Source organism: Patagioenas fasciata, chromosome 1 (genome assembly GCF_037038585.1).
Source record: "Patagioenas fasciata isolate bPatFas1 chromosome 1, bPatFas1.hap1, whole genome shotgun sequence".
Lineage (NCBI taxonomy): Eukaryota > Metazoa > Chordata > Aves > Columbiformes > Columbidae > Patagioenas > Patagioenas fasciata.
In genome coordinates, this window is record NC_092520.1 from 63,292,517 (window position 1) to 63,307,064 (window position 14,548).

At 38.6% G+C, this 14,548-nt stretch overlaps 1 long non-coding RNA gene across 1 annotated transcript in view; it reads left to right on the plus strand.

Moving 5' to 3' along the window:
- Positions 1–2,672: 2,672 nt before the first annotated feature.
- Positions 2,673–14,548, plus strand: part of LOC139827796 (uncharacterized) — a 229,088-nt gene continuing 217,212 nt past the window's right edge. Inside the window, exon 1 of the long non-coding RNA XR_011738763.1 lies at positions 2,673–3,045. This is a non-coding gene — a long non-coding RNA (uncharacterized lncRNA). The remainder of the gene's footprint in view (positions 3,046–14,548) is intronic.

The following is a 14,548-nucleotide window of genomic DNA, read 5'->3' on the forward strand; positions in this document are numbered from 1 at the left end:
CAAATACTTTATGCAATGGAATAAGGTCTCTTTTGGTGCTCAGTACTTTTCTGAACTTCAGCAGCTTTTTCACACAGAAATGTTGACAAGAATGTAGGAATTTGTGGTAAAATTTGTATCCCTTGATGGTGTTATTGCCTTGATATACCAAATGGAATTGTTGTATCTGAACAAATATTTTTCACTAGTTACAGTATATTTCCCTAAATGCTACTAGTTTTCAAAATGCAAGTGGTTGTATCCTTCTCTCTGGCATACCTACACAAGCATACAACTTTCTCAGTGTTTTACGGTTGTTAAACCAGCATGGAATTGGAATTTATTTTTTTATTGGTTTATACCATTCTTTTTTTTTTTTTTTAAAAAAAAACTTGGTCTGGAAACAAAATTTTCCTGTGTTTCCCACATCAATTTGCCAATGTTCGGTTGCGTCTCAAAGGAATGCATAGCCATTGCCACCAACTCTTCAGAGATATTTCAAACGCGATAAAAACAATGAGAACTCTTGAAGATGTGAGTAGGATGACATTGTGTAGCAAGTATAGCCATACAGTGGAATTTTAAAATGTCTCTTTGTACTCAGCTTCCATGAGATGACAGTGGTCTGTGTGCACACTGAATTTTGTAGGGAGCTACCTGACTTTGAGAGATAGCTCTGACAAAACCAAACTGCACTATTTTACTCAAAATATAATTCTTTTCATGTACATGCTGGTTCTCCAATGTTGAAGCAAGGATTTTCAGGCTTTGCTTTTATAAGCTCTCCTGATATTTTCCAGTGAAATCACTCCATATCAAAATTTACAAGAACAGATTCATCTTTTTTTTTTTTTCTTAGTTGAATTTCACGAAGGACTTTAGCAGTCTGATCATCCCAGCACAGAGACTCGGACTCACTGAAGTTAGGGTCAAGAACCAAACCCATTTAACCTTTAATGGATTTGGACCTAGATATAAACTTAGAAGTAGTATTTGCCTTGAGCAGGAGCTGAACTCATCCAGCTCTTTAGTGTGTGCTGTGTCCGTCCTGCAAGAGAACCAGAAAAGAAGTTCAGATTTTTCTGCAGTTCCAGGTGTGGGGTCCACTATGGTTATGAGTGACCAACACCCAAAACCAGTATTTTTGTCCACAAAATGTGAATGAGATTCAGAGGAATGCTTTAAATGTCCGTCTTTGCTGAGGAAAGGTAAAGTTAAAAAATGCACAATGGGTTCAAAGGTAGGAATAAAGAATGAAATGAAAATTGTTGGTTTACTTGTGAAGCTAATTCACATTTCAAAATTTCCGTGTTAGTCAAAGAGCCCCAAATGGGACCTATGGTAGCAACTGCAGTTTATTTTCCTCTTTTGCTTTTCTGTAGTTGATGTCAAAACCATTGAAAGATGAAAACGAATAAACTGTATTTTTACTGAAGCTGTGTAAAGAACGAGCGTCTCAGAATCAGTAGTCTTAAATGTGCTGCATTTGACTCATTCTGATCTGCTGTATGTGAATTTTTTGGGATGCTTCTTAATTTAGTGGCTGAGCCAATTCAAATCATAGTGGTACAGAGGCTGCTTTCATAATGCAGCATCCAGGTGTCTTTGGCAAAGTCTACATACTAACAGTTCAATTCCACTCAACTATCATACGTGGTCTAGAAACCATTTTTAAAAATCAATGATTTTAAACTCTTTTTGTCCAATACAGCAAAACCAATTTGTGCCCTTCATGGTCTGACAGCTTAATTTTTTATTTCTTTAAGAGAAAAAATATTCAAATCCAAAACCCAGTCTTGAGTTACACAATTGTTAAAAAAGCCTCAGAAATTAGCAAGCAGCTTTTAGAAATGTTTAACTTAAAAACAGCCAGGAAGGGTTGCTTTTTTTTTTTGGCATTTGTTTAAAAAAATTATATTCCCTCAAAATGAGACCTTTGTGCCAAGTTTTATTCTGGAGCACAGCTTTACAGCTGAGCTAAAACCCCCTATAATAGGAGAAAAGTGACAGACCCTTAACTATAGTAGCATGAACAGCACTGCTATAATTCCTGGGTGAACTTTGTCCCTGGATGTGTGTTTTTGGAGTGTGCCGGGGTGACATTCAGCCTCTACATTCATTTTTATGATAATTCAGAGTAAATTGTGGTGCAATAAACTCTTCAAGCCTGTCTTTCTTGTGAAAGCCATGAATCAATCAGCTGCAGGCTTTTTTGGGTCTTTTCAATGTATAGTGATCATTTAGATTTGACATGCATTGTGAGACCTTGGCTTAGCTCCTCTCTATGGTCTGTCATTAATTCCAGCCTTTACTGTTCTGAAGTACAGTGAAGGATGACTGAGAAATCATTGCCCCTCTTCAGCTCTGTTATTGCACAAAATAGCAGCGCAATAATTTTTTGTCAATGTTTTACTCTAAAAGCTTTCTACATCAGTTTTGAAAAGGAAGCAATAAAGCCCATTCAATGGTATGAATAAAAATCCTTTGAGGTTTAGGCGCAGGGCTGCTTTTCTTCAGCTGGTAATCAAATTGGAGCTAAAATGAAATTGAGTTTTCTTATGAAAATAGCCTTTGTTGCTGGGAAGGCTGGTAATTCATAAACAATAACCTGCTCTTTTGTGTGGATAATAATATATTCATGTTCTTTCAATAGGGTAAAAGCCAGACCTAGTGCATTATGGTACAGTAAAAATAGCAGAAGGAGCTCGCTGGAATAATCTTAAAGAAGAAATGTAGCATTCGGTGACTTAAGCTTTCAGCTCCCATCTGAAATTGTACTTTGCTTTTATTTGCGAGTCGGGGTTTTTTTAGTTGTTGATTTGTTGCCGCTATACAATATTTGGTTAATTGTGGAAGATCTCAAGCTGTGCTCATCACTGCTCCGGCAAAGGCTGCTGCCAGCTGCTAGAAGCAGAGCCTGCTGCTACAGGATGTACACTATTCACAGGAGCAGCCTCTCAGCGCTGATTATCACTGAAGAGTTCCCCGCTCTCCATCACTCCGCGCCCTGCACGCAGCCGGACTGCCGAGCGCGGGGAGGAAGGCTGCCTGCCCTCTCCCCCCGGGGTAAGCTTCAAGACGTGAAGCCGGGGCTGCGGAGAGAGCGGTGGGTGAACTTGGCTGGGTTTGTGTTTTCTTTCCAAGTGCTGGTGGGGAAACAGGCTCCCAGCCCACCCCCCGCCAGGGAGGACGGTGTGGGGCTCAGGCACTTTGGAGCTGAGCAGGGGCTGCAGGAGGAGGTGAGGGGCAAAGAGTGAGGATTGCCAAGGGCACGGCGAGATGCTCTTGGAAGTGTTGCCTCGGGTTTTGGTGTTTTTTTCTAACTAACCGGGCGATCCTTTGGAGGTTTCGTCTGGCACTGATGCTTGTTGGTGTTTTGGCGTGTAGTTTGTTGTCACATCTGTGTTTTGTGGCTCGACGTTGAAGGTCTTGGTACAGGTGGAGGATGCTCCTCAGATAGGTTGCGTGAGCAAAGGCAAGAGGCTGGCAGAAAACTCTGGGAGTGTGTCTTGTCTGTTGCGACTCTGTTTCTTTGCCTCAGCTCATGGGGAGTGGAGGGTAAACTTCAGACTGAGTACCTGAAATTACCTCCCTCCCCCTCCTCTCCATCAGTGTATGGTTTTAAATTGTTGGTAGCTTTGATAGACTTGAGCTCTGAGTGGTGTTTAAAAAAAAGTGCATGCAGACACAGGGATGTAAAAATGCTGATTTGAGGGGTCTATTTACTTGTAAGATGCAGACTTGATCAGTCTCACCAACTCTGAGTTGAGAGATTGCTTCAGGATTTAGTTTAATATTGACTAGTCTTCCTGGCTGGGGTAGTACTAAAGCCCCTCATCAGAGTGCCTGGGGAGATGGAGCGTGAGATGTGGTAGCAGGTCAAAACTATGCCATTACTTGCGGATTCCCATTGCAGGGAGGACCAGAGGACAGACCCTGTCTTGGTGGCAAGTCGGTAGCAGCTTTGAATGGTTTTTTTTTTTTTACAGTGAAAGGCTCTGTAATCCAGAATCTGCAAACTCCACTCTTTTTAACCAAAATAAGGAATGGATTAATACCACGTGTATTGTTCTCCCTATAAACTTTCCCAAGGCTTCAGGAAAGTTTTAAAAAAACAAACCAGAACGTACCCTAGGCAGATATAAAGTAAATGAGCATGTAAAGTGCAAAGACTTAGAATGGAGATTATTTTCTAAGTAACATTGAAGTTAGATCTGTACCATATGCAAAGCTGTCTTGAGGCAGTTGCATAGGTTTTTATTCATTTTTAACAGTGAAATTACATGCTTAACAAAAGGAACTTTTAAAGGCACAGTGGTAACTGACAGTCAAAGCAATATATGTCATTATCCAATTAGTACACACAAGTGTGTTTTTATTATTCACTTAACATACCTCTGTGTTTGGCTCTCAGAAATACAATGTTTCACTTCTCAAAGTGTTTTAAGACTGGTATGTGTTTTAATGCTGTAATTGGAGTAATATATTTGCACATTACATGTATTTATATCTTTGTTGCTCATTGGATTATCTCTGTTTAGAAGAAAATTTTTAAACTGAAAAATTGTTTTTGTGTGTAAATGCTGGTTAGACACAATGTAGCATACACTCAATTCTGATTTTCTTCACAACTGGAAAATCTGCTTTATGTTGCATCTGGAGTTGAATTGAGATGAATAATATTGCTTTGTGTTTAAAAGAATGATAATACAATGTTTTCAAGTGCATTTGAATGAAATGTATGTTAGCATATAATAGAGCATTTGTTGGTACTTGCTAATCTGACAACAGAGGATCTATTCAGTAGAACCACCCTTTTTGTTTTGTTGAAAAATAAACTATCTACCAATGTGTTGTTGGTATTTGTTTCATTGGGAGACTGGTTAACTGACAAATGTGGTGGTGATTTTAGTTTTGTAATTATAGGCTTAGCAGAGTTGTGGTACGTTGTATTATCAGAGTTGTCTAGGAGCAAAGATTTAGGTTGCAGTTGGACAGTGCTGTTATCCTAGTGCCAAATAGGTATCACAAGTTTTCCAAATAATCCGTCTTGTCTACAGCTTTCAAAAGAACAGTTTTGCTTCTCTTGCTGTATTTAGGTAAGATTTGGTGAACATGTTTGAAGTGTGGTATGTTTCCTAATGTTTCTTATACTGGATTCATCTTTGTCGTGGAAATGCACGCTTTGTTCTGGGATTCGTGCAAAAAGGATGCTTCACTTAGGTACACGGTGCTCTAATGAAGCTCTGGTATGTGCATAAACCTCCATGAAGGCAAACTCAGCCTTCAAATGTCACTAAGGTTAGATATTTCCCATACTGATGGCACCAGAGTGCGACAGCTGCATACTAAGGGAAGTATAAGCTTTCTGTGAGAGAACTGCTGTTGCATCTCATGTCCAAGTACTACTCTGTTATTTGACAGTATTACGAATTATGAAAAATCACCCAATAGTGAATCACTCTAAGACCTCCAAACTCATCTCTTGGTGCCTATATTAGACTATAAGGAAATGTGATGTGTAACAATGTTAACTTTATGTACCACTGTACCTCACAAAAGTAGGTATTTTCAATTGCAGTTAGAATTTTCAAGTTCACAGATGAACACATTTCCACTTTAAGCAGTCATAGATTACACACTCATATTACAGCACACAAAGTTGTCCACTATTGGCCAAGTTGGTTGAATAATGTACTGTACATTTCCCTCGAAATTTTAAGTATCTGCTGATGCTGGAGCATAAATTCTTTACTGAGTACAGTTTTCTCTACAGATGTAAAGCAAACAAGTTGATCATAATTATCATGCCATAAAAAGCAAGTTCCAGCCGTTGCAGACAATAAGGTAATGGAAAACCCTGAAACTCTGTAGTCAAAAAAAACCATTGATATGATCAGTTTTGGCATATTGTACCTAATGAAAGCATCCTAAGACTGGGAAAAAAGCTGACCTTTAACAAGGTAAACAAGGTGAATTAAGACCCAAGATTAGTGTAAATAGGAGAACTTTTAAATGTATTTTTGCACATCTACTTTCTCTGTACTAACTGTGTTTAAAATTTTCAGCCTTGCTTTTCAGGTAGTTTGTGATCACTTTGACTGGGTTTGCATCTAGTGATTTTTTCTTAAAAAAAAGAGTATTCAGTGAAGTCATACCTGGATAATTTATTCATATTGGAATTCTTATGTTAGAAAAGATCTGATGACTTTTGTGTGTGTAAAAATAATACTTAAGAAGAAATATGTATTACAGGATCCTTTTCAATAATCGTGGTAATGGAGGTCACAAACAGTAACCCACATCATTTGGATGAAGGCCTGTCTGTAGAGTGTTGTTTAATGGATCTTCTTACTTTTATTCTTCTAATTCTTCTGTTTGCTGAACCTTTAGTAGATTTTGGTAAAATGTTGTACTTCTTTATGTAGATTGCATAGAAAAAAGGTCAGAGCAGCATCAAGTTTCAATACTTTCATGTCTCTCTCTACTTCAATCCTTGAAAACTAAAAACTTGTATACGGGTGACTTTATTTTCTACTAAAATACAAGATTAGTAGATTCCAATTTTTATTGCCTTCTCAACTTTCAATGCAGTCTGCCTTATCAGTGTACTTGAATCCATGTGGTGCATATAAAATGAAAAGCTTCAAGTATTTTTATTAAGACATTCAAGGAAGATCTCTGTAAACAAGGCTTTGCTTTCCAATGCTCAGGCTTTGAATTGTCAGCTGCTATAAACACGCTTGTAATTCCTCATTCTGAAATGCTGCCAGGAAAAAGAGCAGGTCTCTAAGGTGTGTGATGCTATTTAATACCAATATCTTGCCTTGAAATAGCAATCTTCTACTTTATTAGTAGAGCTGGTCCCTCAAGTTTTCTCCGCGCGTTTGTTGCCTGATGGTAATGTTATTTTACGGTGTAATTCAGCTCATTTTACTAAGACTGTTCTTAAAGAAGGTTAAAACAATGTCTTTCTGCTTTGAGACTCTCAAATATAGTATGAGTAAATAAAAAGAAAACATTTTGCAGGCAGGTGGGTTACTTAAGGGGCTTCAGGAGCTGAAAGAAAGTAGGAGACCCACTTTAGTAGCCTTTAGGGGTTCAAAACGGGCTAGAAATAAGCAGGGAAATATTAATTAAACAGTGAGCTGAAACAAAATGGCTCTAATTTGCTGTTACAAATGGGAAACCAAGGTCTTAACTTTCCACTGTCTAGTACTTCACACTTTCTCTGGTGGTTCCAGAAAGCAGGTAAAAAATGGAGGTGTTGTAATTCAAAGGCCAGGGCATCCTCCAGGTTAGATTACAAAACTGGGGTTCGGATGGAGGAAGTGGTGGCACAGCAAGTTTCTGGGGCCACAGACAGCCCCACAACACTAGTGGTGTAAATGTAAGAAAAGTGCTCACTCCAGCGGTAAGGAGTTTTATTAATAAAACACTTTGCACAGCTGTGAAGAATCAGGCTCAGATATTTAAGGAAGTAATTTTTTGGTTAAATGAGCTCTCAAAATATTTCCAGTACCATCTCTGAAGGCACTGGTCAGAGAGAATAGAGGTTGCAAAATCCAACCAAGAGTTATTTGGTGTATTGAGTATGTACAGCGCTGAGGGGAGGAAATAGAAATAGGCAGTTCTTTGGAATCTGAAGAAGACTCCCACATAGCATGAAACAGTAATTTTTTTTAACTAAATTTACTTGTGCCTTTGTGATATACCGTTGTGGGGTTTTTGTTGTTTTTGTTTTATTTTTTTCTTCATTGTCCATGGAATTTCTTTTCCTCACTGGTTTTCTTACTTTGCCGCAAAATAATTTAGTCTTCTTTTAGTTTCAACTTATCATTGCTAAAAGCACTGGTCCTGATTTCCCCATAGCATTCATTCACTTACAAATCTCTGTAACTAATTTGAAATCACATCTGTATCAGTGTGAAAGTGATGGGAAACCGGGTCTGTTCTCAGAGTAAAATGCTAGCTTTATAAAAGTTTTTCAGATCATCTTTTTTATTGTCAAATTTAAAAGTATTGAAGCTGAACAACTTTTCTGTTTTGCTCCTCAAGCCAGCTGTATTTGCCCGTGTTAAGGTAGTCTATAAAAAATTGTGTTCCTGCAGCCACACTGAAGCCAACAAAATAGGAGCCATGTCAGAATAGCTGGGCCAAGAATTAATTGATGCATTCAATACATAGTACCATAGCAAAAGGACAACTTAAGATCAATCATTATTCAAAGTGTTATGGGTCATCATCTTCATGGTCTAGGCTTGATAGCACATCTGAAGTATTAAACAGCCATCCACAGACACTTAAATAGCTTTTTTCCGTACACTACTTACATTGAAGGAAGAACAGAGCTTATACTTCTACCAATCAGCAAAGACATAAAACTTACAGAGATTTACAAAAACGTAATTTCAGTCTCCCTGCAGAATGAAACATCCAGCTGCAAAGTATTTGTAAAGTACATCAAATACTTCATATCACATAGCAGCTAGTAAAACATCTTGATTTTGAGAGCTGATCTCCAATGTCACTTTGAAGCTGGTCTTAATCTTTCATCAAGGCCTTTCATAGAAGTTTTAAACCATACTGGAAATGTGAAAATGTTGCTTTTGAATCATATTGAAAATGTGACATTGTGTTGCTTTAATTAAAATTTTTAACAAAATCAATACAAACATGCCAATAAATGTTAAAGGATAAAATGACATTGGATTCTACACTTGCTTTATTAGGCTGTGTCACAAATACGTAAAGTGGGTAATGGACTACTGAGTAACAATTCATAAGCTTACATAACTGTACAGAAACCATTAAAATAGTTCAAAAGTTTGTGAGAAGACACACTGTGATGAGTTTTTAAAATGAATTTAATAGTTTTAACAGATCTTCAAACCAGAACAGTAATTTGAATGAGACTCTACTGCCTGTTATCTTGAACAGAACATTGCAGTACTAAAACGCAACTAATACTCTGCTTAGTCTAATAGAATAAGAACATGAGACTTGAGCTACCCAGAATTACAGGTATGGATCAGAGACTTTGACACTGCAAAGTCAAAAAAATTGCATTGACATTGCATCCTTGTCGATCTTGAAGTTTGACGCAGATGTTCTGGGTTGGCTGGATATAGAAAGCGGTTCAGTTGATACAGATCTCTAATCTAGTGGGAAACTCGTCATTTAAGGTCAAGTTTGAGGAGACAATTTTTTATCTTTTATTTGCTACAAAAGCACGTTTTGCTGAAGATTCTGCCTCAATATCTCAATGCTAAGTTAATCCAGAACAGACCAGCATTTTTGTGGTACTAAGTGGAAAAAAATATTCAACTTTGTAAATGTTTGGATTTTTATCCTCCTGAAAAACAGTGCTTGAGTCAACTTTTTGATGTCAACCTACTCCAGAGTAGCACCAGTGCATCACCTTATAGAAATTCTGTCTGGTTGGTGATTTGTAATGAGACCTGTATGAGTTGGAGAAAGATGGCATTGATCCTCTTTCAGTATGCTTCTCAATGTTGAATGCAGAGCTTAGAAAGATGATCTTTGCAGTTATTTTTAAAGCTAAAAACAAAGTATTCAATTTAGTGGGGGAGCTTACTATTTGGAACACTGAATTCCCATTGTCCTTAGAGATCAAACTTTTGTGTGTGTCAAGGCTGCCTTGGATGGCAGCGCAGCAAAAGGAAAAGTATTGTTCAAAGAAGCCAAGTGTCTTTAAGCTGCAGGAGTCTGTGGTTTCAAAATAATTGTCTGCCTGAAAGTGGGAGTGTAGCTGTGTACAGAGAACCTGAACCAAAGGACACATACATTGATGAAAGTCTGCTGACAGTTTCATCCAGAAGCTGGCAATGCTGTACAATCTGTGAACTTTTACAAACTTACAAACTTCCCGTCATATTCTAGAGAACACATCTTTTGATGGCATTCCACATCACTCTGTGGATGTGCTGGGTGTTTCTAAAGGCTGTCTCTACCTGGCAGGGGCAGACGTGTTCAAACAGAATACTCTTCATTGCTTTATTCATCATATCAACGTATGGTAGGTAGTGAAGACTTCGGCAGGTAGTGACATCTTATCACTGTACAGTTTGTGACTTGGATCTGGCACTGGAAAGGATAAGGAAATTCCAAAATACCACTGAGTAGAGCATGAAAGACTGGGCTTTATAACACAGGGAGGGGATGTGTCAGCTCTGTTTGTGATAGATTGGCTGTTTTCAATTTCCGCATAACTGGGAGGGGGTGGTAGTTGCTGTACAAAACTGTCAGAGAATGAAATCCTTGCATTAGCGGATTTATCTCTGAAGAGAGCATTAGGCTTGTTGTTTGGAAGGATGGATCTAACCGTATCTTTTGTGTTGTAAAAATATATGTGAATCTAAAGCCTATGAGCTCTTTTCCTATTTTATCATGGAAAGTCACCAGTGACTATTTTCCTAGGTAATGTTGACAAACAGAAATACTTTGAGACTAACTGGTCACAAGGGATAGCCCATGGCACAATCATACATGGTAATAATTTATAGTTGCTCTCATTTTAGACTGGATATGACTTAGAAAATGAAAGATAGAAAGATATTTGTTCAGTTACTAAGCTCTAGCATTGGTCACGTGCTGTAGTGACTCTGTTATCTGGAAATTACATTTCTATTCTAAATGTTCGGGGGGCATTACGTGTCCCATGATTTCCATTTTGTGAGAGGGAGAAATATCTTCCAGCTTTATCCAATAATGTGTCTCTCAGTAGACAAACAGCTAATGCCTTATGCTCCATTGAAGCTGATTGTCAAAAGCAGCAATGAGAGCTTGCCAGGTCCTTTTGGTAGCGTGTCAAGCGGATGCTGACCTTGTGTGGCAGTGACATTGCATCATCTTTTGTGTTTAGGGTGGGTAGAGGAGACTGGTTGGCTGCACAGGAATTATTATTTCTGAGGAGGCTGACACAAGCATGGGTTGTGCAGAACACTGTGGTGTGCTCCCCTCCTCACTAACACCCTCCCCACACAGGACCTGCCCTGTGGCATATGGAGGGAAGCTACTGCTAATTTAGTTTGTGCTGGATCCTTAAATTAAGAGAAGATTATGCTGTCAGGTCTTACGTCTTTTTAATATTGAAGAAGAAAAGGAAAGCACTGAGTATCTCTCTTTTCCTGCCTGAATTTCACTCTAGGGAAAGGAAAAGCCACTAAGCTTATAGAATCTGGTCAAAAGAGAAGTGATCGTCTCTCTGAATCAGGACTATCTCCTTTTCCCTCGCTGTCTCTTCTGTTGCTGTCTTTACTGTGTTTGCTGGCAAGGAAGTTTTGGGATCCTTTAATCTCCACAGAGATTAGCTTCTTTTGATGCTCTAGCTTCTTGCTTTTAGCAAAGAAGGAGGACAAATCTCTACATTGTTTTTCTCTCCTTTAAATCCTGCTAAGTCTTTCTAAGCCCTTAGGCTATTGGCAATCTTGAACCACTCAGAACTCACACTATCATCTCTAACCTGCTAGGAAGATGCTGCAATTTGGGGCTCTGCAGTCACACCGGCAGGGCATCTTTATTTTCTTTGATGTATTTGTGGGCATGACCTTCTGGAGTGTCTTCAGCTGCTCATTGATAGTGAGAGCTTTTCCATGTTACTGACTTTTACCCTCAACAAGGATGGAGCTCTGCAAAAGCTGGTTCCTGACTTGTACAGGGCCATGAACCTGTGAGGTACCAGGTTCGGGATGTTTAGCTTATTGACCTGACACAACGGCCTTTGTTTCAATGCAGTTACAGGTTAAGCATGCCCACTTTGGGCTCATATTAAGATGCTATTAAGGCTGGAGCACAATTTAGTACTTAAAGTAAACACTAAGCATGTTTCAGTGGATACATCTGCTAGATCTGCTGGCACACAGGACTTTGAAGTAAGTTCAAATAAGAAAGGTGATGTATTAGATTAGCTAATATTCAGTTGAATGAACAAAGCAAATGAATGGGTTATCTGCAGAAAGTTTAACAGATAAGTTGTTTGTCATGTGATATCTGTCAGAAATTGATCACTTGGGCAAAATCTCTAAATTACTAGTCCTGCAATACTTTCTTTAAGCATGCTTTTCACAAAATATGTGTCTAAACATGAGAAGCATCTTTGGATTTCTGTCAAGCCGCACAGCAGGCACAACACAAGGCCCGCAGAAGCAATGGGAAAGTTATGTTTTCCCCATATGCCTATTTTCACTTTTTAGTAAGAGATACATGTTATTCCCTAAACACTGTGAGGACTTAAATACAGATGAGGATGAACTTAGTCTCAAAACAGCAACCTGCTGGTGATGCCAGTAAAAATGTTGTGCTCATTTGGAACTCAGGAACATAGGAGGGATTGTGAATGAGTATGTGAGTATTACTGGATTCCAGCACCAACACGCATGTATGTGACACACTCAGGTAAAGACGTGGTCTCCAATATTTTGTTGCCTGTCAGTCTTCTTGCTCATTACTGATCTTCTCCTGACCCTGGGTTACCATGTTACCATGTGGTTTGTGAAGCATCTGTGGATACTTATTCTGTGACTAACACGGAGAATATGTTGAGAGCTGATAAACTTATTTAAGATACCTATACAAGAAAGACAAGATTAAAACTTTAGAATTGTTTTTCAGGTAATAATCTTGCCATTTGTACTAACTGAAGTATGTAAATAGAGTATCCTAACTGAAGTATCATATCCTTGGAGGTTTCATGTTATGTCAGTAACTTCCTTTTGCTTCATTGAGGAGTAAAACCTGCTCATCTCTCTTTATTGACTAGTGTGCATTGATCAATGAAATATGTTTTCTCCAATGAACCATGTAATCAAAAACACCTGATGCAAACAGCTAAAAGGCACAAACTTGCATATCTCCTGGCTTGCTCTTGACTGAGCCTGGGTGCTCTAGTGACTCTCTGCTTTCGAAATAAAATGGATTTGGGCAAGTGACTCCCACCAGATTTATTCTGAAGACACTATCAGAAGGAGTATCTACATGTCATTTTCCTCTGTAGGCTAAGTAGTATTGCCATGTTTTCACATATATTAATCCGACAGGGCTAACTTTTCAACCATTTCTCTACGAAGGCAGCAGAAAGGTTGCTCACTGAGGACTGCTGAACTGAAACTTTCTTTTCGATCATAAGTCCTTAATTTCTTTTCTGCAAATGCAATGTGTCGTAAAGATTAGTAAGCCATCCATAGATTTCTCTCAGGTATCAGTCCCTCTTTTATACAAAAGGTTTCTCTCAGTCATTCTTATGGGAAGTCTCCTTGCCATCACTTGGTAGCATATGAGCAGTTCGATGCACAAAGTGGAGTTCACCTACAAGCAAAACAATTGTCTCCAGATGTGGAGGATTTTCAAAATATAGCACCATAGACAAAATCCTATGAACCCATGAGTTGTCACCCCTTGCTGAGGCTAATGCAATGGGACATTCCATGCATATGGGACTTTTAAAAAGTACAGCAAGAAATCTGCTCCAAAACTCTTCAGTAACAAATGGCAATTGTAGGCATTCACAATCAGGCTGCTGCACATGCCTATCCTGGGACTAATCTTAAAAACTGAGACTCAAACTGATGAATGGAAATTATCATAAATATTTCACAGAAATACTGTAGATGGAAGGAATATCATAATCAAGATTGGGTTATGACCATGTTCTCATGTTCTTTATTTTCCATTTAATAGAGCAAGTTTGAAAGTTGATAAATAGGGAGTTATACATCCAGTATAGAACTTCCATGCAACTCTATGAATTAAAATTTTAATAACATTTACATAAAAGATTGATACAACCCTTAGCACTGTGCTGCTGAGGCTATCCAGTCAGTTGCTCGTGTGTGTGGGAAGACAGAGCTCTGCAGGCTCCCCTGCTATCTCCAAGTGCTTGTACTGCTTTTGCGTGTGGTTAGAGAAATGGTTTTAGGGCTCATGAAGGGTCATCGGCTGATTTTAATAAGAAAGGAAGCTTGAAACTTGTGTAGTGCTGAAGAAAGGGATCAGATGGAGCACATTTTATTGTAAGACTGATCCCCTGGTTAACTACTGCTCCTTCTAGCTTTTCACAGCTTTTTATGGTGTTGGAAGACTGTTTCACCTGCTTTCAGGTTGAAGTGAGACTCTACTAGATTGTCTGCCCTGTTCTTTCACAAAATGGACCAAATCCTCTCCACTCCTGAGTTTTCAAGCTGAACTCTTTAGAGACATCTAAGGCCTCATTTTTCATTTTCTACTTTGTTCTCTGCTTTCCTGGTAGACTTGTCAGAGATTGGGTGATTGACTAGGATTCAGTCTTGGAGGATACTGATTGCACAGGAGTGGACTGCATGGAAAAAGAGGAAAAAGCAACATGCAAGCAGTGTTATTCCATTTTTGAGGCATCGAAGGTAAAACCATAGAAGGCTTAACTAAAGATAAAAATGAAGGCTGTGCTGAGATGCCATCTGTGTTCCCAGAACTAGAAGAGCTTGGACAATATGTTATTTAATGCGCTAAATTCTATATGCCTTGAAGCTTTGATGCAATGAGTCCCTCTTTGTGGATTTTGATAATATTTGAG